This window comes from Alligator mississippiensis, chromosome 12 (genome assembly GCF_030867095.1).
Source record: "Alligator mississippiensis isolate rAllMis1 chromosome 12, rAllMis1, whole genome shotgun sequence".
Taxonomy (NCBI): domain Eukaryota; kingdom Metazoa; phylum Chordata; order Crocodylia; family Alligatoridae; genus Alligator; species Alligator mississippiensis.
Window position 1 is genome coordinate 8,417,415 of NC_081835.1, and position 22,720 is coordinate 8,440,134.

The window sequence follows — 22,720 nt, forward strand, 5'->3', positions numbered from 1 at the left end:
TTGTATTGTCTTGGGTCTTTCCTCTCAAACTGAACCCATGGCATGGTTACAAGTAACTGTTTCTCCATCTCCAATCACAAGAAATCTTAAGTTTATCTCCCATATAATTCAGAGTTTTGATATGGGTCCACCAACAAGGCCTTCCAAGGTAGCAGAGGATATAAATATACAGAACATTAGCTAGTCCCAGAGCATAGTACTGCTAACCAAGGGTGAATGAACTTACCTCTCAATGAAAACCAAGGGGTCTTTAAAAGGAGGCATGATAACTACCTAGCTGGGGTCATATGAGCTTAAACTTACCAGGGGTCATATGAGTCCAGTATTCATTCCTGCCCAGGGCAGGGGGTCGGACTTGATGATCTGCTCAGGTCCCTTCTGACCCTACCAACTATGAACCTATGAAAACTTACCTTGCATTTATCGCAGGCTACCAGTATGATATCTGTATACTCTCTGCTGACACTATAAGTTCAGGCCCTAGCTTGCCATATAGTAATTTGTTCATGAATCCACTTGCAAACATGTTCTGAGACTAGAGTTGCATATACATAGCACACATTAGAAGTGAACTACTGTGAGAAAACCATGCCACCTGCCGGTAACAGAGGGATTGTGCATTGCTCACCGAATGCCTTACAATAGTAAAATAGCTGAATTACAGATTACATTTAATATCTGGGTGATCTAATTATACATGCATAATTTTGTCTCATATCGCTCACCAGCGCTAATCAAATGTACCAGATATTTATTAATTGAGGCATTCTAACAGCTTGCTTTTGATTAGACATAGGGGACAGACCAACTCCTTAGTGGAGCACAATCTACTGTGCTTTTGCAGAACACAATGTGCACATTACCTGTGTGTGGTCAGAGTTAGGCCAGGCTTCCTGAGGCTATGGAGTGCTAACCAGCAAATTAGCTGAGCAGTAGGTACCCCTGAGTACTAATCTGGAATATTGCTGCATGGCTGAAAGAGAAGAAAGGAGCCTCTCTGTATGGCAGCAGGTTATGATTTGGCCCCTGCTAGCAAAGAGCAGGGGATATTTTGACACTTAGGTCAGTGAACCTACACTGATTTACACCAGCTGAGAATCCGGCTGTGTAAATATCTCCACAAAGTGCTTAATCTGGTACTTCTCTCTCTTCAGATTCCAACATAAAATGCAATATTATTGCCAGGACCTCAGCTGCTTTTTAAATTGAAATTGCCTACAAATAAACTTTGCAAAACAATGAAGAGAAACGCAGGTGGGAAACCATCCAAGGAGACCAAAACAAGCATAGGAAGAATAGCATATGTTGCTAATTGCCCGCCATTCTGATTTCTAAAGTAATTTTTCATCCACAAGTCATGTGGTCAAATGTGCCTTCAAATCAGGAATATACATTCTAGCCTGTGGGCATGTTTAACCCAGGGAATTGATATTGTGTCAGCATTGCTACAGGTCTTCCATTTATAATCATTGTTCTTGAGAGCAGGGAATGCTGTTTGAGTTGGATAGCTGATCATAAATCATAATTGCATCAAGATGATCTTCAGTAGCTCCCTGGACTCAATTTCCACATGAAATTGGCAGGGGAAAGAAGATGCAGAATAATTATCTGGTATTAATTATGTCAAAGATGTTTTGGATTCTCCTCCTCGCAGAAGACTCAATTCTCAGCATCCCCAGAGTAATGCTGGAGTGGGGCAAGGGAGGCAAAGGGACTAGAGGAGGTAAGGGGGGATTAGGTGACTTTCTGCCATCTTTCTTGTTGACCCATTCAGAGTCTAAACCTGTGCCTTATACATGGTAGACTGGTCCTGAAGAAGCTCTAACTTCTATAGAACTCTAATGGCTCCCAAGGGTGTCCTGAGTTGCATTCATTATTGTGCTCCAGCCCCACTTGCTTCTGGCTTCGTTGTCATCCAAAAATATGAACTCCCCATTGAAAATGTTTATCCACAGGGGACCAAATAGAGGTAGCAGGCTCTCAAAAATCAAGCTCCGAAGCCAAGTAGCCAACCCTGCACAGTCCACTCCAGAGTTTGTTGGCATGACCAGGTGTAGATATGGCTAAAGATACATTTTTTTTAATGTGTGGGCTAAAGGATACTAACAAAATCAAGAAATGAGAAGGAAATTATTATTATTTTTTAAAAATGGAGTATTTTCCCTCTCATAGTTTGTATATCTCTATATAGTATTAAGCATTGTTTTATATTTACTGCTAGAGGGATGGATCCAAAGCTTCTCAAAACAGATCAGGGCTTATTCTATCACATTTCCCCACAGTATCCTTATTACGTGGATTGCTGTTGTGTCTAGGAACCTCAGTTACAGACGAGCGCTGGGCAACATACAGACACAGGTCTTAAAAGACAGTCCATTGCTCATAGCAAATGGTATCTTCTTCAGTAAGTAGCTTGATTGCTTTAGTGGAGCAATTGACCTATTAAGGAAGATATCAGTTTCCTCACCTGCAAATAAATAATATATTGTGCCATGATTTATAATTTAAGTATCTGAGAAAATATCAATATTAGTTAATAAATCCCCACGTGTTTCAGTAGGTGCAGAACCACGTTTAACAGTATGGAGCTCACTGGCTTTAAGAGCGATCCCCAGCTCTATTGTACATTGTAAACAGTTTTGTTTCTGCTACTTTTTCTGTGTGCTATAAATTCTTGCGTTCATATTTTATTCATTCAGTATAAAAATGATCATATAAGCACTGCCGGTGCACCACCTGTTTCCAGGAAGGATGGGCATTCCATAACAGATGCTTTTACTGAAAAATGTATGGCATGGCTGTATTGGGGGAAGAAGCAGATTTTAAGTCTTTGTGCCTTTTTTGCGGTAAGGACTCATCACATCCTGTACAGAAACTCTGGATTTAATTAAGGAGAGCTCATATCTCAATGGAGTTGATGCTATTGCAGGAGATACCAGAGAATGATAATAACCATTGTTTTGGCAAATGATTTTCATAACGTGTTGCGGGAGCGTTCTGTAATTCATTAATGATCTGATATGCAAACAATATTATGCTCTTATAAAATATCTGCTTTCACTACTATTGTCCTTAAATATAATAGGCAGAGAGATGGGCAGGTGTATATTTAGAGACCCATTGGGGCTACAGGCTTGCATAACCCAAAAAGGGTGCTTGAAATACTATGCCTTGGATGTAGGTGCTTACTGAAGTTTCTCATAGTGCAGGGGTGGGCAGCCTCTGTGCCTGGCATACAGCAGATTGAGGAGGGGATAGGCAGCACTGTGGCAGAGGAGGCAGAGAGGAGAAAGCAAAACAACAAATCAGGCAGGGAGCCCAGGGCAGGAAACAAAGCAGAGCAGCAGATTGGGCATGGAGCACAGGCCAGGGAGCAGAAAGCAGAGCTGCAGATTGGACAGGGAGCACAGGGCAGGGAATAGAAAGCAGAGCTACAGATTGGGTAGGAGGAGGGGATGGGAGTGGCCCTTGGGGAATTTGTGGCACAGCTGCTAAAAAGGTTGGTCCTTAGCAGGTGCATCTACATGAGACACTTACTGCACATTAGCCTAATAACACTGTGCAGTAGCGCGTCATGGCAAAAACCGTGCTAATAGCCTACTGCACAGTGTTATTAGGTTAATGCACAATAAGCATCACTAAATAACCATGTGCTGTGTGGTGACTCGAGGTACTGTGCATTTAGTTAGTGCTTTATTAAGGAAGTACTAAACTAAATGCACAGTATCAAAGATGCATTAATGAATGTATACATGCGCCCAGTGTCCCAGTGCCCAGTTTACTCCCCATAAACTGGTGTTACCTCCTCCCTGCTTCATTTGTGGTCTCACTTCTTGGCAGCTATGGTTGGGTTGGAATCAGAAATATAAAAAGTCCCCGTGCTTCTCGGAGTATAAAAGACCCAATCCCAAGCTTGGGAAGCCAATGGAAGTCTCTCTGTTCTTTTCAAATGCACTTCAGAACAAGTCCCAGGGTTACCTTTGTGTGTGGTGCCAAGGGACCATAGCAGCCTGGGTCTGTTCTATTCTTTTTCAGGTGCCAAAAAATAGTGACATAAATACAAAAAAAAAAAAAAGAAAAGGAAGCCAAGCCTCAGTATATCCCTCCCTGGTGTGACTCCAATTTATCACAGCAATGCAGTGTTCGGGATAGCCCCCATGAGGGGTGCAGTTCTCAAAGAGTTACAATGAACACCAGTGGTTGCCTTGTTCTAAAGTAGGGCAATGTGCAACGTTTATTATATTTGCTTGAGAGTGACTCGCATTGGAGTGAAAATTATATATAGCTTGGCCCCTGGAGGGCACCAACAGCCAACATTACATTTTTACAGCCCACCTTTCAGCTAGCACGGAGCACAGAAAGGATGGCAAATATATCCCCTTGTATAGAATAATAATTGAACCTGCCTTGCCTTGCATAATTTGCACATTCAAAAGACCAATTTCTTAGTGTAATTGAAAACTACTACATTTCAGGCTTATTCACTGAATCAATATTTCCAGTTAGAATTCAAATTAATCTATATACCTTTAAACAAGATAAAGAGGGCGTAGTTATATTTACTCAGCCTTTTAACAATCAGATTCAGAGTAGCTATGTGTGATTTCAGCACCCCCCCAAACCTTCACACACTCATGCACAAAGGACAGTAAAGGCCTCACTTATGGCATAAAGGAAATTCATCTCTTAAGGTTAGAAATCTGGACTGACAGATCAGTGCTCCAACCCAATGCCCAATCTACCCTAGAAAGGGAAAATAGAAATCGAGGAAAGAAGATATGACAGACCCCAATACCAGCACTTCAGACACATCAGTCTATATACACTCCCCTGCGGTTGTGATATAAGCTTTAGGCTAGACTCGTCTTTCATTGATGCCAATGGAACTTGATTGGGTTACGTCCGCTCCTCTGTAAAAGTAAATGCAGCAGCAAAACCCTCCCCCTGAATGTGCCCACAGACCTCCTCTGTGCAGGTTGTCTGGCATCTGTGCATGTCAATGGATAACTGTGCATCCAAATGCCAGGTTTGCATGTACAGAAGTACATGGCAAACTCCCTCCTGTATACCGGCCACTTAGGGATATGGAACCGTATACACTGTAGAGGCTACTCTAGCACCATATTTTTGCATTCCCTAGTGGAGGAAAACAGCCATAGGTGCACAATCTCTTTAACCTCACTAAGGGGTGGTTAAAGGATGATTTGACTATCATCTCAAAGTGCCTGCATTGGGAAGGGCAGGTTGATCAGAGGAAGCTCTGACAGTCTAGCAGACAAAGGTATAACCAGAACCAAGGAATAGAAATGGGTAACAATGGCTCTTTCCTGTTAAGAATCTGCACCTTGCATCTAGTCTGTGTGGGTCCAGAACCCAGACTGTGCTGGGGAACTGGCCCTGACCAGCGCGGCTTCAGGTCGAAGGAATTGCAAGGGAGTCATCTCCATTTTGGCTGATCTAAATGTTCTTTGGTTACAGATGAGCAACAAATCTCAGAGCAAGGTAGGGAGTAGTCCTGTGCGAAGCGGCTAGTATTCACTTCGGATTCAGATTTGGCCGATTTGGGGGACAGTGATTCGATTCAGTGATTCGAATCACTATCCCGATTCAATTCTGCTGAATCTGATTCAGAGATTCGGCTGCTGCCGAGTCTCTGAATCAGCCAGGCCCATGCCCCCCAGCCCGGCAATGGCTGCCCTGCCCGCCCCAGCTCCTGGCACTTGGAAAAAAACCCCCTGATTCAGTGGGTGCTGCCATGGGGGTGGAGGGGGTGATTCCCACTGCCCCCGGCTGCATGGGGGGCTCTGGATGAGCCCCACAACCCACCCTCGCTCCCCCAGCTCCACAACAAGTGCCCCACCCAGGCCAGCTCTGGCCCTTTAAGAAAATAAAACAAACCTGAAAATCCCCCCAGACTCACCACTTCTGCTGGGGGAGGGGGGCGCGATCCCCGCTGTCCCCCACTGCCCTGGGCCATGTGGGGGGCTCTGCATAAGCCCCTGAAGCCCCGAGGCCACTGCAGGAGCGGTGAGCACAGGGGTTTTTCTTTCAAGTACTGAGCTGGGCTGGCCTGGGGCAGCCATGGCGGGACTGGGGGAGCAGAGGGGGGTGGCAGGGGTCCCTCTATGGTCCCCTCACTCAACCCCCACTCCCCTGCCCCTACTTACCAGTTCTGAGTTGGGCTGCTGCTCTCTGCTGCAGCCACCAGGGACTGCCCGAATCATCAAAACTCTCTGAATCTTTCCTGAAGATTCAGAGAGCTTTGAATCAATTCAGACCTTTGAATTGGTCCCCTGATTCAATTTGGATTTGGAAATTCAGCCACCGAATCGGGGTGGGCACACCTCCTCTCTGTTCTTTTCACAGTCCAGTAAAACTTAGCTGTGATGCTCTAGCAACCCCGTCTTCCGGTCTAGTCTAGATCAGTTTCTTTTCCCCTGGGCCAAATTATGCTCATTTCCTCCCCTTATGTGTCTAGTTGCCCTGAACTTCCATTTTGACCCTGCCTCTGTTTCCCTTGCCTAATGAGTATTAAATTACATCATTAGTGTCTCAGAGGATTTAGGAGCTCACCCTGTGAAGAGGATCCCCCTCCTCTCCAGTTTTCTAAAACAAGAAGTTAACTTTTCAAAGATTATTGGGAATGTCCTGAGTCCCCAGAGCATGTAGAGGTGCAAGAGCTAGCTCTTACACTGGCCTTGCAATGGTATGTCACTGCTTAGGGAGAAAAGGAAGGAGGCATGGAAGGAGTTGCCTCCAGCAATCCTTCTTACAATGGATAATCCTGTGGGCTACTCCTGACTGGTGCAGGATAGAGTGGTTTTCAGGTTGCTTTAAACCCGAGCTGTGGCTGGGGCCAGGCACAGGTCCCCACCCACTCTGCTGAGCTCCACATAAACTGAATGGAAAATACAACCTGTCTGAATGTATTCCCCTTGAAGGATTTGCCATTGCATTTGCTGAGTCAAATCCCTCCCCTCTCCTCTTCCCTCCCCATGTTAGTAAGGGGCTTTCTTCTGGATGGCAGCCTACATACGTATTTCAGTGTCCGGTTGGAATGTTTCCAAAGGAGATACTCTGCTTTATTGCCTAATTAATAATACATCTCTTTAAAAAATCAATGCATATTTAACTGATAAGCTAGAACTGTTTCAAAAGGGCTACTTCAGACCATGAGCTACCTATGTAATACAGTGCTTGCTCTGTTATGAAAATCCTAAACACTAGGAGGCTTAAAGCACAAACTGTGTTGTCTTTTGGGTATGCAGCATGCTTTTAAGATACTGGCATGGTTTGTGCAGCAGATTTTCTTGGCAGCTTTTTTCTTAAAGAAAAAGGATAGAAGATATGAAGTGAAGTGCTTTAGTGATCTGAGCGAATTAGCAGAGGTACAAATCCTGCTGATCTCCCTCTTGGGAGGGAGGGAGGGGCGGGGCAGGTCTTGAGTCAGTACCATCTCTCTGCACCATAAAGCTGCTGCAAATTTTATATCATTTGAGAATAAAGCGTGGCATAGGGCTGTGATGTGGAGTGGCGATCAGGTGTATCTAGGATTTAAGTGCATCTGGAAGGGTCATTAGGGTAATGAAGCTGGCGGGTGGGTGTCACTTGCTACAGACATCTTTAGCCAACGTTTTGACACTACATCCCTCTTTCTTGTAAGACCATGAGGTAAGGAGTGAGTTTAAAGTCTGAGATTCTTGTATTTGCCAGTTCAGCTGAAACTCTTCGACAGCAATTAATTGCATACCTGCATCCTGTATATATGGGCTGCTGTCTTATTGTTATTAGGGCAAACTGATTTTTGTTAATCTTCTCTCCAGTCCCCAGTTGTTCTCATTAGGAGCTGGGTGGTTGTCATGCAATGCCTGTGTCTTTTCTATCAGGGCAGGCCAATGATAACTGAAACTAGGGAAGCAAAAGGGATCTGTATTAGCTTGTTCAGGGCTGGGACTCATCGCAGGTTACAGATCGTGTCCTATAATATTCAAACCTGTACAGTGCAGCCTTCACTAAGGAACATCCTGTGGTCTTATTGAAGTTAAGTCCTATGGTTTAGTACTGCAGGAACTGACACAAGTTGAACAGTGTCTTCAGCAGCCCAGGAGAAGATATATTTTCTGGCTAGTGAGTCCAAGTATCTGTTTTTGTCTGATTAACTGAGTGGTCATGTAAAGGTCATTCTTGATCTAATCTAAAGCCGGTATCCTACCTGCTAGATCTCTAAAGCTGTAAAGCCTGGCAGCATATTTCTTTTTTTTTTTTTTCCTACCAGATCAGAGGAGTTTGGGACAGTTCTCTTTTTTTTTTTTTGCATTGCAGATGGCAGTGTCAGAAGCAAGCTAAAGTGCTGTTGTAGAAGAATGAGGACAGAGTTATCAAAAACCTGATGCCGAGAAAACCTCAAGTTCCCGTAGCTATGGTAAGAGTAAATTTATCTGTACTGCAGTGCAGCATTTGATCGAGGAACAGGACACCAGTCTGCTTTACACACATTATAAAAATGATAGTTTCTTGCTCAAAGAGCTTGAAGTCTCAGGTCTGGTCTACAGGTTCTTCCAGCAAAACCTTGAGTGAATCTCAACTAAAAGCTCCTTTGTGGTGGCAGCCCCTTCCAGCTGGTAGGGTCACATCATGTGTCTCAAGTAGAGTATGGTATAGACCTTTGGCCAGCCGGTACTTTCCAGAGTGCACGCTGGCAGTAGAGATGGTGCAGTGGGGCTGCGCAGATCCGCACAAGCCCATGGGATGTACGTGTGCTTTGGTGGCAGAACAGCGATGGTTGTCACTCGTCACCAGTACCTCTCCCAGCCTAACCAGGTAAGTGTAGATTAAGCCTTAAAACTGGAGGAGACAATGCTTTTCAGAATTCAGCAATGAACACTGCACACTGTGCTATCCAGAAGAAACAGGAGTATAGCCCTTAGCTGCTTGGATGTGAATGCCTGTGTAATGGGGTGGTGTGGCTCATCACTGTTGAAGGTAATGTGGTAAATGAGGATTGAGGGAATGGCATGCCACAAGGCTAGGCTTGGGGTTTCAAGTTCCCCCCGATCAGAAGCACATGAGAGGAGGATGAAGCAGGTCCCCAGCTAGAGACCCCCAAATAAAACTTATTTTTACTTACCGCCCAGTTTGAGGAAGACTTACCATCTCTCGTTTTCTAGAAAGGTGACTTCATTAACAGGAGGGCTAGAAGTATGCAAAACAGACTGAAGTCATAATAGATACCTAGAGCAACTGTGAAGTCAAGAGTTAACAAGTTTTGTTTAGGAGCAGAGGGACGGGATCTGTGCTTAAACCTGGCACAGGAATCCAGACTTTTACATACTCTAGACTTTAGCATAAGGCTGGTGCAGCTTTGTGTAATAGGAAGCACAGCATCATTCCTCTACCTCTTCTTTGGCTTTTCCTCATTCTCCTTTATGCCAGGCTGGGCTCTGTGAAGATGGCAGACAGCCCAGCTATACAGCACACGGGAGTACCAGTTCCTAGGGATCTAGCTCCATCACTGTCTACCCTTGCAGAACACAACTGCTTAAGTCTGCAATAAAGAGGTTCTTCTACACTGCCTATGTAGACGAGCTCGTTTCAAGCATAATGTATAGTCCAAGCTCATGTTCCCCTTGTGAATATTGAAAATGTGGTGTATATTACAAAGCATAGATAACACAGATTTCGGAAATATTCAAGGAAGTCTTTCTTCCTAGCATCCAAGAGACTTATTACCAGAGCTCAAATTGCACACGTTCATGAACACAGGTGTTCAAAATGTAGCCAGGACAAGAATCACTGGGAATGTAGCTACTTGAAAGTCATTTCCAGCTTTTCTAAAATTACTTTTCCCTGACAAATCACTCCTACAAGTAGAGATACTTTTTATTGCAAGGACACTAAATCTTCTTGCTACTATGAACTGGATCTTAGAAGGGCTGAAAATTCTATTTATCACAAGCCTAGTTCACAGGAGCCTTCTGGCTACATTAAGGTAAAAACCAAGGTAGTCAGCTGGGCTTTATAGAAGAACACTTTTGCATCCTTGCCAATAAATGTGCTAGAAGTGATCTTGCATTTAGAGCAGCAGTTCCCAAACTGTGGCTCGCGACCCCAAATGGGGTTGCAACATCAGCAGATGGGTCATGGGGGTGAGGGGCTGTGGGTTGGGAATGAGGGGGCCGTGCAGAGAAAATGGGGTCACGCTCAGAAAAGGTTTGGGAAGCGCTGATTTAAAGTATTCAAAAGGGCAGTTAAGCTCATTATTTGCTGCCCAGAAAACTTCAGGTGATAATCAAACTGTGTTAAAGTTGAAACCTTAAATGCATTTGCAAAAATAAAATATTTCAGACAGATGTCTTAAAAGACTTAAAGGTCACTGTGTTTCAAGAGTGCTTATTAAGCAATGCCACTTTGCACATTTTCACTGCATGCAGCCTGCAACCCTTCAGGTCTGTTTTCTAAGCTGAATCATGGAAATTAGTCTGTTGTATGTCTGCATGGGTAGATTCTTAGTCACTTGAGACTGCTATCTACAACACTAATGACACATGTAGCATGAGTACAATTTCTTTGCAGCCCTCGATCTTGATTTCATTCAGCTATCTAGCTATTACTTGGGCCAAGAGTGGACATTTTTTTGCATCATAATCCCTTAAGAATGAAGGGATGTGGACCTGGAAGGGACCTCTTGGGTCGCTGAGACCAGTTTCTTGCTACTCAAGACAACTACATCATATCAAGCTTCATCTAAAAACTAGCCAGTTTCTTTGCCTCCTCTGCTTCTGTGAGAATCCCTTTTCATAACCTCTTTTGTCTGGTGTTAGAAAACTAATATGTAACCTAAATGTTTTCATAACCAGGTTATACCCATTTATTCTTGTGCCAATGTTGTCATCTAGCTTAAATAGCTCTCTCCCCTCCCTGGAGTGTACCCCTTTAATGTACTTAGAGGAAGCAATCATATTCTCTCTGACCTTTATTTTGCTAGGACAAATAAGCCAAGGTCTTTTTGCTTACTGTAATACAGTGTATTTAAATATACTAGATCCCTGACAGATGTTACACTTAAGATGTAATTAACCAGTTAATTGTGTCTTAAGTAGTAACCTGGCCACGTTTTCATCTAATTAATAGTGAGGTAAAACTGGGAATAAGTCACAAAGTGATTACGTAAAATATGTATAATAACTTTGTGGCTGGTTCTCATCTTGCCTTAAATTGAATGTGTTGCCAGGCCGATCAACTGCTCCGATGTGCTCTTGATTCTGGGAGCCCCAATCAGCGAACTGGCTTGCTATCTGCTGGTGCAGGGGGAGCCTGGCATCATGATCTGGGGCTCCCCCTGCACTGGTAATATGGTTCAATTAGGATCTGATCTCCAATCCCACCATCGTTCCTCCTGCCATGCTTGTATAGCGTGGCACGAGGCATGGTTGTTGGGATCACAGCTCAGAGCCCATCACACCTTTAAATGAACATCTGCAGGACCCCTAGAGTGTGTAATGGGCTAGGGCAGCTTACACTGGGAGAATTTCACTTGTGACTCTTTCAGTCGTTATTTTCCACTAGATTGGGCAAAGTTACCCCATTTTAGTGGTCTGCGTCATCTGTCCGCTGTGTTTGTAGACTTGTGTAATGGTGATTATACTGGTCTAAATGTGTTTGCTTAGTGAGTCTTTGGTTAACTCCCCCTCAAAAAGTAACCTGTCAGAATTAGGAATAATTGGGACATTCACATATGGTGTACCTGGCCACCTTTACCTTTATCTTTTTAGAACCGCACTCATCCTTCAATACCAGTGTTTTAGTCAAGTTTGCTATTCGACCACATTGGCTGTTAGTTAGCACTCATGTTTCAATTACTCACACACGTTGCATATTTCTAAACTGAATTGGAAACAAGCTTTTTGTTGTGGAAGAAATTCAACCATTCTCATTAGCCAAATCTTGTTTATAAAAAAAAATATATGACGTTCACTTTTGTGTTTGTCATGTGTAATTTCAGACAAACTTTCTTTTCCCACAATTCAAACGTGGGCTGAAAATATCATCTTAGATTAGCTTCTAAAAACTGACAACCAGACGGGATAGATTAGATGTGGGATCCTCTCTGTACAGCAGATTGGTCTTTCGGGAGCGGGACCTCACACTGAGCCAGGCTGAGAAGAAAAGACTCGCTTGCCTATATTGCAACCGAAGGTCCTGCAGTCTTTTATGAGTCACTAGTAGTGGAAGAGTGCTCATTTTCATCATCCCACAAGAAAACCAGGAGTGTGCACATGCCTGATAAGAGGAACCATGTCAGGTTCTGATTTTTGTCTTGGATAAACATCCAGAAAGCCAGATGCTTATTGGTTTTTAAGGAGAAAGCAAGGGCAAATGGAATGAATTCTGAAAGGCTTTTATGGAAACGAATGTAGTCACAGGGCCCATTAGTAAATTTTTCTGCACCATTTACTCAATAGCAAAAGGAATTGGACATTGAATCCAGTGGAGTGAAATTCACCCATCTCACTAAGTAACTGGAGCTTTGAGAAACGGTGCTCTACAGGGCACTCCCATGAGGTGTCTTCCACATGGGACCACTCTATGTCTTGATATCTCTTAGCTACTTCCCATGAAGGGTCCATGAAAGATGGAGGGGCCCTCTCTGATGTGGTTCACTTGTGATTAATGTGCTCCAGAAGTCATAAGACGGAGGGAAACACACTTGCACACTGAATGGCATCACTGAGCGCACAGCCGGATGCCTATAAAGTACAGGCAAAAAATGGGTGCAAGGCAGTGGAGAATCAGGGCCCCTCTATGAGATTTTGTAGCTTCTATGTTACCATTCTCTTTATCCAGGCTAAAAGTCTGAAATGGGGGCATTTTGCTATGCTTTCTACTTGCAGACTTTGAATTTAATGAATAATTGCTTTTATTTTTAGCCTGAACCAAAACTATAATAACTTCTGAGGTTTATGGGTTGTTTCAATTTTTTATTTTTATAAAAAATATATAAATTGCACTTCCTTTTTTATTATTAAGTTTCTTGTCAAGATTTTATTTAAACCACAGAGAAGAAGATGGATCTTTCCTTTGCAGTTCTGCAAAGTTAGATTTACTTCTTTGACATGCTTCTGTTTGATTGAAAGCTAATCTGTCACTTTTTTTTATTGGCTTCTGGTAAAGCATGTATTTCTTTGTTTCCCTTTTTCATTTTGTATTGTCTCTTGGAAATATGTAACTTCACTTCATCTTGTAAAAAATTATCCTCCTAGAGGAAAAGAAAAGCCTATGACAACTCTTAATCCAATCCAAGGGAAGTTTTATATCTTTAATTAGCTTTTTAGATTACATTCATGTAGTGATTCGAATAAAATGAACAATGTGCAATAATAAAGGTACTCTGGTCATCTATGACCTTGCTAGGGAGAATGCTAATGTCAGAAAGCTTTTTTGCCTAACATCAGTGACAACTAGTTGAACCTGCCCTTCTTTAGAGCTAACTTGCTGCCATAAAATGCATGTATAGGGCTCCCATCATAATTAAATCTCTGTCCAAGGGCAAAATTTGGCTCATGGTTTGTTAGCTCCAAAGGCTGACATTTTAAACAGTGATGCACTCCACTTTCAAATGATATAATTAGTTCCTTCAGTGCTCTAATCCTAGAGTATAGATTTCAAATCTATCAAGGGGGGTTACGAGTTATTATGATTCTTAATATAGTTAAAAACTATCTTCATGCAATGCTTTTATGCTTCATGCTGTAATTGTGACACAAGCTGACTAAAGCAAAAATGACAGTTCATGGGCCTGGCTGGTATTCTTACCTTTCTTAGGTGGATGACCCCAATAAAGTCAGCAGAGCTATGAACATCATGTCAGGAGAGGCCAACTGGACCTCTGTCTTTAGCTTATTCTATTGTGCCCCAAGGTTTTTCAGTGATTCCAGATGGATGCATGCTATCTACAGGGAACAATCTTGTTAAGAGGTCTGGATTCATGTTCTGACTTCCTGTAACAACCCTGAACCTTTACTTCCCTTCCATTGGGCAGCCCTGGGTGTGCTGGATCTCCAGCAGGCATCTGCCCCTCTGAAATGGGGATCCTTCTTCAAAGAGGTTTTGCTAGGCTGAATGTTTTACCATTGCTCATGTGGGTCTATAGCTGCAGATGGTGGGCACCATTAAAACCTACACATTTACTACCTGCTGTAGTTAAATTGATCATATTAACTGTCTTTTCTATTCAGTGGAGGAATTGTTTCCCCTTTAATAGCTTCCACACTGTCCAAGTGCGATGGCTACTAATATACTAACTTTTGGCTCCTCTTTGGTGATGGAACACCAGTTCAGTGGCTTATGATGGCCTCACCCTGAGAATACACCAATGGTCAGATCTCATTCCACCTCTTGGGCACCTAAGCATGATCTTATTCTATCTGCTTAAGTCCCTGAAGAAAATGCTAGTGTGTCTCCTTTTGTGGCACACCGTTATCTTAACCTTAAGACTGAGTAACAAAAAACAGTGCAGGAGAGGAGGACCCACCCACCATGGGTAGCAGTAGTTTTTCAGATACTCAAGCAGGAATTGCATTTGATCCCTAGTGAAAGGGTATTTTCCAAGAGAACTAATCTCTTACAGAGGCTCTGTACCACCCTCCTTGTAAGCTATAGCAGCATATTAAAAGAAACTGAGTCCACTGTAGTAACTGGACATGTGTACACAGTAGCCTGATAACACTGTGCAGCAGCGTGCTGGTCAAAAACCATGCTAATGTGCTACTGTGCAGTAAGCATCACTAAAAAACCATGCGCTAGCACTACTGCGCAGTAGCACGAGTCACTGCACGTTGGATTAGTACTTGGTTAACCAAGTACTAAACTTAATGCACAGTAACTAGGGTGCATTCATGAAACATGTAGACGTGTCCACTCTGTATCTTCTTGAATTATTCTCACTCAGCCTCTGTGGAACACTTATACCCTTGTGTAGGTTAGAGCAGTCCTCAACCTGGTCCAAATTGTACTGAGGGCCAGACAGAGCCTATAAAAGGCTCAAAGGGAACTATAAATCTACTTTTAATTTCCAACCTATTCTTGTGTCCTGAACACTAGAATGGAGCAATGGGGAACATAGCTGCTGTTCTCTTACTGAACTTGGGCCCACAAAATAATAATAGTGTTCTGAAGGAGGCAGAGCAAATGTTGCTTCAATTAGTGACTAATGAACCTGCCAATTAATAACAAAGGATTCTCAAAAGTCTTGCATGGTTCAGTTAGCTTTGGGTATGTGTATGAAGTTCTGCGGTTCATGTTTTCTGGGTTGAAGATACGTGCATATGTATTTTGTTTGAAATTCTGTGTATTCCTGGGTCATGTAGCTGGCGTATTTTTCATCTTTCCTGCCAGCATATCCATAAATTTGATACTGTAGTCCTAATAATGATGAAACATGCTCTTTTAAAGTGCTGGCTTTTAAAAAATAGTTGTACACTGTAGTTAAATAATGATTTAATTAATATTTCAGTCATGCTTCTAAAAATAATCTCTTATGATAGATTACGATACAGCAGTAATCACCTGTAAAAACATAGCTCAGATGTCTGCCACCTGAACCACCTAACTGAAAAAAAGTCTGCTTAAACCAGGCATGTCAGTGTAGAAGGCATCAAAGTTGCCGCATAACCTCTACCCTGAAATCAAATGGCTAGATAATGTAACCTTGAAAAGCTGAAAAAATATTTCAGAGCACAGATGCACATTTTGAAATGAAAAGTTGGGTTCAGAAAGCATTTATGACAAAGTTCAACATCCAAGGTTAATGCATCAATGTCGAGGCAATCATGGAGTAAGTGGAAATTTCAGCTTGGAAAATGAAAGGCTAAGGAAATAAAGAAAAGAGGAGAACTGGTCAGAAATGGATGAGAGAAGAACATAAATATTACAACATGAAAAAGAATGCCGACAGTTCAGAGATGTAGCAAGAGGTGAATATTGTGATGGCTAAGAAAATAACTGACGGGTTCACGTTACGGTAGGTATAGCATGGGGCTGGGCTCTACATGTTTTGCGCGGCCTAATTCCAACGTCTTTAATTTATACTTGGTTTTTATCCATGCACACTACCATCAGATACCAAAATACCCCATAGAAATTTTACCTGCTCAAGGACCTTAGTACTGTACACAGTAGATACGAGAGGCACAGTAACAAAGACGTGTGTGGATATGTGTGTATATGCACACATTTGATATGCATTTGTGTGTATTAATCAACAGGGATCTGATTTTCTTTGTTTAAAAATCACAAGTTCTCTAATTTAAAAAAACCAAACAAATCCATGTTTTTCCATGATTCCCAGCCCCTGAGGCCAGGGACCCAGGTCTGTAGCCACCTGCCCTCCCGCCCTCCAGTAGTGGCCAAGCCTCAGCTGCTGCCCATGGGAGGTGGTGGCTGCTGCAGCTGAAGTGGAGCAGAGCCAGATCTCCTTCCTCCATGGGCAGCATGGCTGGAGCGGAGCCCATGGGGGGTTGGGGGGCAGATGTAGGCTGGCAGCTGAGGGCTTGGGGCTCCCCACCCTGTTGCCCTCTCTCTAGGGCCTCCGTGGCCCAGTGAGTGAGACTTGGCATGGCAGGGCAGAGTGGGGAGGGTCAGGTAGGCTTGGTGTCACTGCCAGGAGCCCTGTACAGCCATGGCAAGGTGTCCCCTGCCTTTCTGGCAGCAGGGAATCCCTCTTTGCTGCTGGTATGTATAATACTTGGGACACCTAGGGGCTTCCATCATGGACTGCAACTCTATTGTACTAGGTGCTGTACAAATACAGAACAAAAAGCCAGCCCCCACCCCAGAGGGTATACCCTCTAAGTATAAGATGAGTGATAAAAGATGGTTAGAAGTGGATGGGAGGATACACATAAAGATGGGATGGTCCTGATTAATGTGACAGGACAGGTGATAGCTCCAGTTTAGCCTGTCTAGATTTTCACAGGCATCTGCCAAAGGAGAGTTTTAAGAAGAGGTTTGAGGAAAAGTGAGGGTATAGTATTGGAGATGCTTATGGAGGGCCCTTCCCAAGCAGAAAGGCCAGCAAAGTTAGTCCCAAGTCCCTTCAGCCCTGCCATGTGCTCCTGTGGCCACCAGGGAAGCTCCAGCGTCCAGCCACGTGACTGCCAGCACTTGGCAGCCATGTTGAAGCCAGAGCCAGCTGCCAGCACTTGGCAGTCGTCTTGGAAACTCTGATCACTGGCCAGCCCCTTCCCTGCCCAGGAGCTGCATGCCCAGCACAGGGGTAACATGCACCAGCTCCCTGCTTGCCCACCCTGCCTCCCCATGCCAGGGCTGCCCCTGCTCCTGCCCCTGTCAGTAATGCCCAGCATCCCACTGCTGCAGCCTGGGCCTTGCCAGCAATGACCAGTGCCTTGTGCTCCTGCTGGCCATGGTGCTGGCCCTGCTGGTCCCAGTAGGTCCCCCCTGCTCAGGGCCCAGGAGAGCCACACACCCACCAGTGGGGGGCCAGGGCACTGTCTACAGGAGGCCCTGACTGACCCCCTCCTCGTGCACTCCCCACTCCAGCCTGCTTCCCCTACCACCCAGTCACCCCCTACCCCCTGCCCACCCCCACTACCACTCTCAGGATATGCATGTGGTTGAAACAAAAAGGCACCTGCATCCTTTTCCTGCCTCCTCCTTCAACTAACAGTGCCCCTTCACCACCCTCCCCACCCACCAACAATAAAAAAATCTACTTACAAGTGGCAAACTATATAGAGAGAAGCCCAGCGCTGGCAGAGGAGAGGCACCCAGATTGAAGCCCTGGGGCTGGGCTCAGACCAGCCTCTAGTGGCTGGGCAGACCCGGCACTGAAGTTAGTGCTGTGTCACATCTACACATGCGTTAATGTGCTTTAACTAATTGTATTTAACTTGATACCTGCATTTGCAGGTATCAAATTTAGACACGATTAGCCTAATTTCACCATTTTTAACTTGCATTAAGGGCGTGAATGTGTAGACTTGTACCTGTAATGCACATTAAATTGGGCTAATGAACATTAATTCGTCTCGTGTAGACATATCCATTTAGCTTCACCCACTCTCAAAGGAAAGGCCCTCTGTCCTAAACAGGGAGAGTTGATTAGAAAAATCTCCACATGTAGACAAACTCTAATCTGTCTTTGAACTCCACCGTTACAGGCTCATATTATTAGCATGACAGGTCCTGGGTTAAATTTCCACTGATGACTAATGGTAGGGACAATTAGCTAAATTAGTGAGTGATCTCTAACTCTGACCTCTGGCTTTCCTTCTGGTGCTATGGTGCATTCAGTTAAATCATCACCAAGTTGGCTAATTTGATCTTAATTAGAAAATCAAGACAAATATTGATGGTTTGGAAGGTACAATATTGTAACACAAATTAATACAAATCAAAAAATGGTTGACAAGGAAAGTAAATAAAGAAAAGGAATGCAGCCAGATATAGCAAGGCTTTGATCACAGATTACAAAGATAGTTCAGTGCATAACAATTTAAAGAGTAATGATGTCTTTGATGAGTTTATAACATACAAGTCCATGCACATCACACACTCTAAAGGATAAAGATGAGGAAAGGATTAAAGAAGGGAGAGGATAAGTTTTTATGTATCATTTATGAAAAATGGGAAACAGAAGGATAAATGACAAATTTCACTGTATAGAATGATGGCTTTGATGAGTCTTTATTTTACTGATCTGCTGGCATAATACAATAAGAGGATTTAAATAGGTGAAACAAAACAAAAGCACAAAACCAGTATGCGTATATCACAAAAAATGAGGAAATGATGTTAACTGTTGCCAAAATGAAGAATTAAGGAGCTAAGCCATAAAACAAATGCAGGTGAAAATCCAGTCAAGTTACAGACAGCAACTACAGTACAAGGGATCACTGGGCCTAATCCTGAAGTTGCATCTCCCTAGAGCACTTATGGAAAGGTCTGTGGGCACATCTACATAAGAGGTTTAATGAGTAGACTAATTAGCTGCAAAGTAAACACTGAGCATCTACATGTGCATCCCTATAAGGCTGGAGTAAACTAATTAACTCTGCAGCACGATAGTACTTGTAAAGAAAAGTTCTATCTTACTGTGGAACTTTTTACTTTGCAGCAACTCATGTGTAGACACTGCTCTGGCTGGCTGGGCCATGAAGGTACCTCAGTGCAGGGGTTGCCTGCCGGCTAGCCCCATGCTGGAGCACCCTCGTGCCCCAGCCAGCCTCTCCACAGCACATTGAGCCAGGGGAGCAGCCCTGGGCTGCCAGGCTGTCCCCCAAAGCCTCTTGCCAGCGGGGGCTGCTCGGACCTGGCTCAACGGGCAGCAGTCCCTGGTGCACGTGCAAACGGCACACCTGGAAAGAATAAACTCTCAAGCAATTAGGTCTGGAGTTTATTGCTTCACATTAATTGGATGCGTAGATGCGCCCCATATAACATATATGCTGGCATAGACTACTGGCTGGGACTAGTTTGACCTCACCCCTACTACAGTCACTTGCATGAATGTTGCTGTTGGCAGCAAGTGGTTGGAGGAGTGGAGAACACAGGCTGCTCATTTCTAGAGCATTTGCACAGTGTATTGCTGAGAGCCCAGACTTAAGTCATCTTGGCAGGGGCAGGATAGCTTCTGGTCCCCCGTTCCAGCCCATGCTATTCCTGTCTCTGACTTCTCCCCACACCTTCTGCACTCAGAAGTTTCCAGTTTCTTCTGTTTTTCTTTCAACGATCTTGTGGGACTCACAGCAATACCAAAGAACTCAGATAACAAAAATCTGTGAGATGCTTGAATTTAGCGTAAATGCTTTTAATCCCCCATGTTTCAGCAGTTTGGATGATATTAAATCGTACAGCTCATCCCCACAAAGATTATTTAGCCATATAAATGGGCTTCATTATACTGTCCATAGTTCTGCTCAGAAAGATGGATTTGAACTTGGGTCCTCCCTCCCCAGGAATTTTTCTCTCTCTAGGGTACACTTTGTGAAATGAGAAGGGATGAATTTTGCCTCTTATTAATTGCCGCTTCTCATCCCTTCCCTGAAGAGCTTTACCACCTTGTGCTTGAGCCAGGATGGGGGAAGGCATCTTTTACAAACCTATAGACTATAAATCTTTGGTAAAATCAATGTAATTAATTTAAAGCCTCTGCTGCAGCTTTTAAAGAGTCTATACAAGGCATGGAGCAGGCAGAAATGCACCCGGAGCCCCCACGATGTCCTGAGACGTGAAGAGGGCCTGGGTGCCAGCCACGCACCTGGCTCTATGCACATCACACACTGTATACCACTTAATTTTACAACCGGCTGGAGAGAATTCCTCTATGGTCCTTACTTCAGGGGACAAGGAGAGAGGGCTCTTCAGGGGATCTCACAGACAGGCTTGTAAGTCTGCTCGAAACTACCCGTGTTGTGGAGTTCTCGTACGATAAGGCCCCAATCCAGAATCAAGTGGTTTGAAACCATCTTTGCTCCCACTTCCTTTTGGATTGTGCTTTCTCTGCTATGTTTAAAAGTGTAATATACCCTTATCTTATACTTAATATACCTCCAGTCATAGCTGCAGGTGATCAAAGGAGGCTTGCATTTCCGGATTGTGGAACTGCGGGCTTACACACTACAAATGTACTTCTTTTTGCTTGTTTTCTAGTATGCGGAAATGCAAGCACCTGCCTGATGTTGGCTATTCCTTATGGCTTTTAGGAGGTTTGCAAGTACGTGTGGTTTGGCTAAAGTCACGGGATTAAAGCAGCTGCGAAATGCCATCTGCCTGCTTTTAAACAGGCCTGACAGAAGGCAATGGCAAAAGTGGCTCTGTATTATACAACTGCAACTATCCATTAGTTTGGTCCCCTCTCACCCTGTTCTGTTAGCCTGGAACTTTTGGCCACTTTTAGCACATCTCCATGACTTTTTGCCCCTCCCCGGGACTCTGCCATGATAGGAGCATGGCCCAGCTATGTCCCTCTGGTCCATTCCATGTGCTTTAAAGAAACATTTCCAAATGTTTCTAAACAGGAAGCGTAATGAGCCTTTTATAATTTGAAACATATGAACAGAAATCAGTATCCCATGTAAGAAATTTGTTTTCCTCTTGTAAGTCAAATAAAAATCATACCACTGCACTGCACTGCATCGGCACATATGGTTTGTGAATTAGTATACTTCCTATGATGTTTTCCCATCTGCTCCTGCCTCTGATTAATTTAACACTGTCTACTGAATACTGAAATACTAGGAGGCTTTACTCTGGCATGCGTTTGAAAAGCAGGTCCTGTTTCTTTTATATTGACCCCACCGTGGAAGAACGCTCCTGGAATATGTAAACAACTGGAGGTCCAACAGAGCCGAACAGTGGAAAGGGAACACAATTTATCCACGATAATCTCTGCTAGTAGCCTGTACCAAAGATGTTTGACTTTTCATTTATTCTAAATTGAATTTGTTAGTTGACTATTAGCAGGGCAGGGAACAAATCCACTGGGCAGAAGATGGGGCTGGGAATTAGGGATGTAGATGCTTTGCCTTTCTGCCATTGATTCAACTGTTCAACTATAGACGTACTTTACAGTAAAACTCTTGGTGCCTTGTTTTCCCCATTGCACAAGGCAATGTTAGCACAGAGGTGCTCTCTGTAATATCAGTTAAGCAGTACCCATGCACAGTTGCAGCAATAAGCCAGTCAGTTGCTGCATGCCTCAGGTACATTGTATGGCCAAATTCAAAGGCCCAGTGCCATTAGCAACAAAAGAAGATGATCAACAGCCTATTGATGAGTGTGTTGCATGCTATTAGTGCAGGACCAGATAGAGGAACATTTTGTCTTGAAAGAAACAAAACCTCATGTTGATGAGATTATTATACATCATGTGAAACTGATTTTTGGCAAAGGAAAAAAGATATGATAGAATATTTTGAATATATTTGGGTTTTTTACATTTATTTTAATAACCCTTTTATCAAGTTCTAGGACTGATTGTCTGGGCCCCTCAGTCCAGTATCTAGAAGATCAGCCGTGCATTTGGGGTCAGTGTGTTACCTAGTAGCCAAGTTCAACTCACTTATGAAAACTATGATAAATGCTGTGGACTTCAATGGAGCCAGGATTTACCCTAAAACTAGAATATGAAACAGCTCCCAGTTTAGGCTGCAGTCCAGCAAACATGAATAACTTTCAAAATTGCCTCTGGAAGATTTCCTTTCTGGGGTATAGAGGTTTCCAGAGGTTTTTTTGTTGCATTCCTAGGCCAAAATACCTAAGTTTGGGCATCCAGGAGCAAGATAAATTTCAGTGAAATCATGTGAACCAGGGGGTCTTTTCTCGAGATAGTCTTTGATGCACATAGAAGAGTAGGCTAAATAGCTTGAGGGATATACATACTAATCAATGCATTGATCATTTCCTTGCTGCGTAGAGACAATCTAGTGATAACTTCAAACTAAAATAGCTTAGGGTAGACCATAATAAAAGCTGCTAAAATGTCCATGGATACATTTCTGGAGGTAATTTCTGTACATGGATCCATTTCTGCCCATGGACACATTTCTGGAGGTAATTTTGTTCAATCAGCAAGACCGTGTTGAGAACACAAAGGTTCCCCCTAATCTCTAATTTTTTATTATCCACATCTGTATTTCCCTGTGAAGTAATGTTATATTGTATACAACACTATCTCTGAACGGGGCTGCCTGGAACTATTTAA

The 22,720-nt window shown here is 43.5% G+C and overlaps 1 long non-coding RNA gene across 2 annotated transcripts in view; it reads left to right on the plus strand.

Moving 5' to 3' along the window:
• The window catches only part of LOC109286211 (uncharacterized), a 357,845-nt gene that overhangs the window by 102,008 nt on the left and 233,117 nt on the right, over positions 1–22,720 (plus strand). For both annotated transcript variants that reach the window (XR_002094177.2, XR_009456024.1), the window contains exon 3: positions 8,323–8,422. This is a non-coding gene — a long non-coding RNA (uncharacterized LOC109286211). The remainder of the gene's footprint in view (positions 1–8,322; positions 8,423–22,720) is intronic.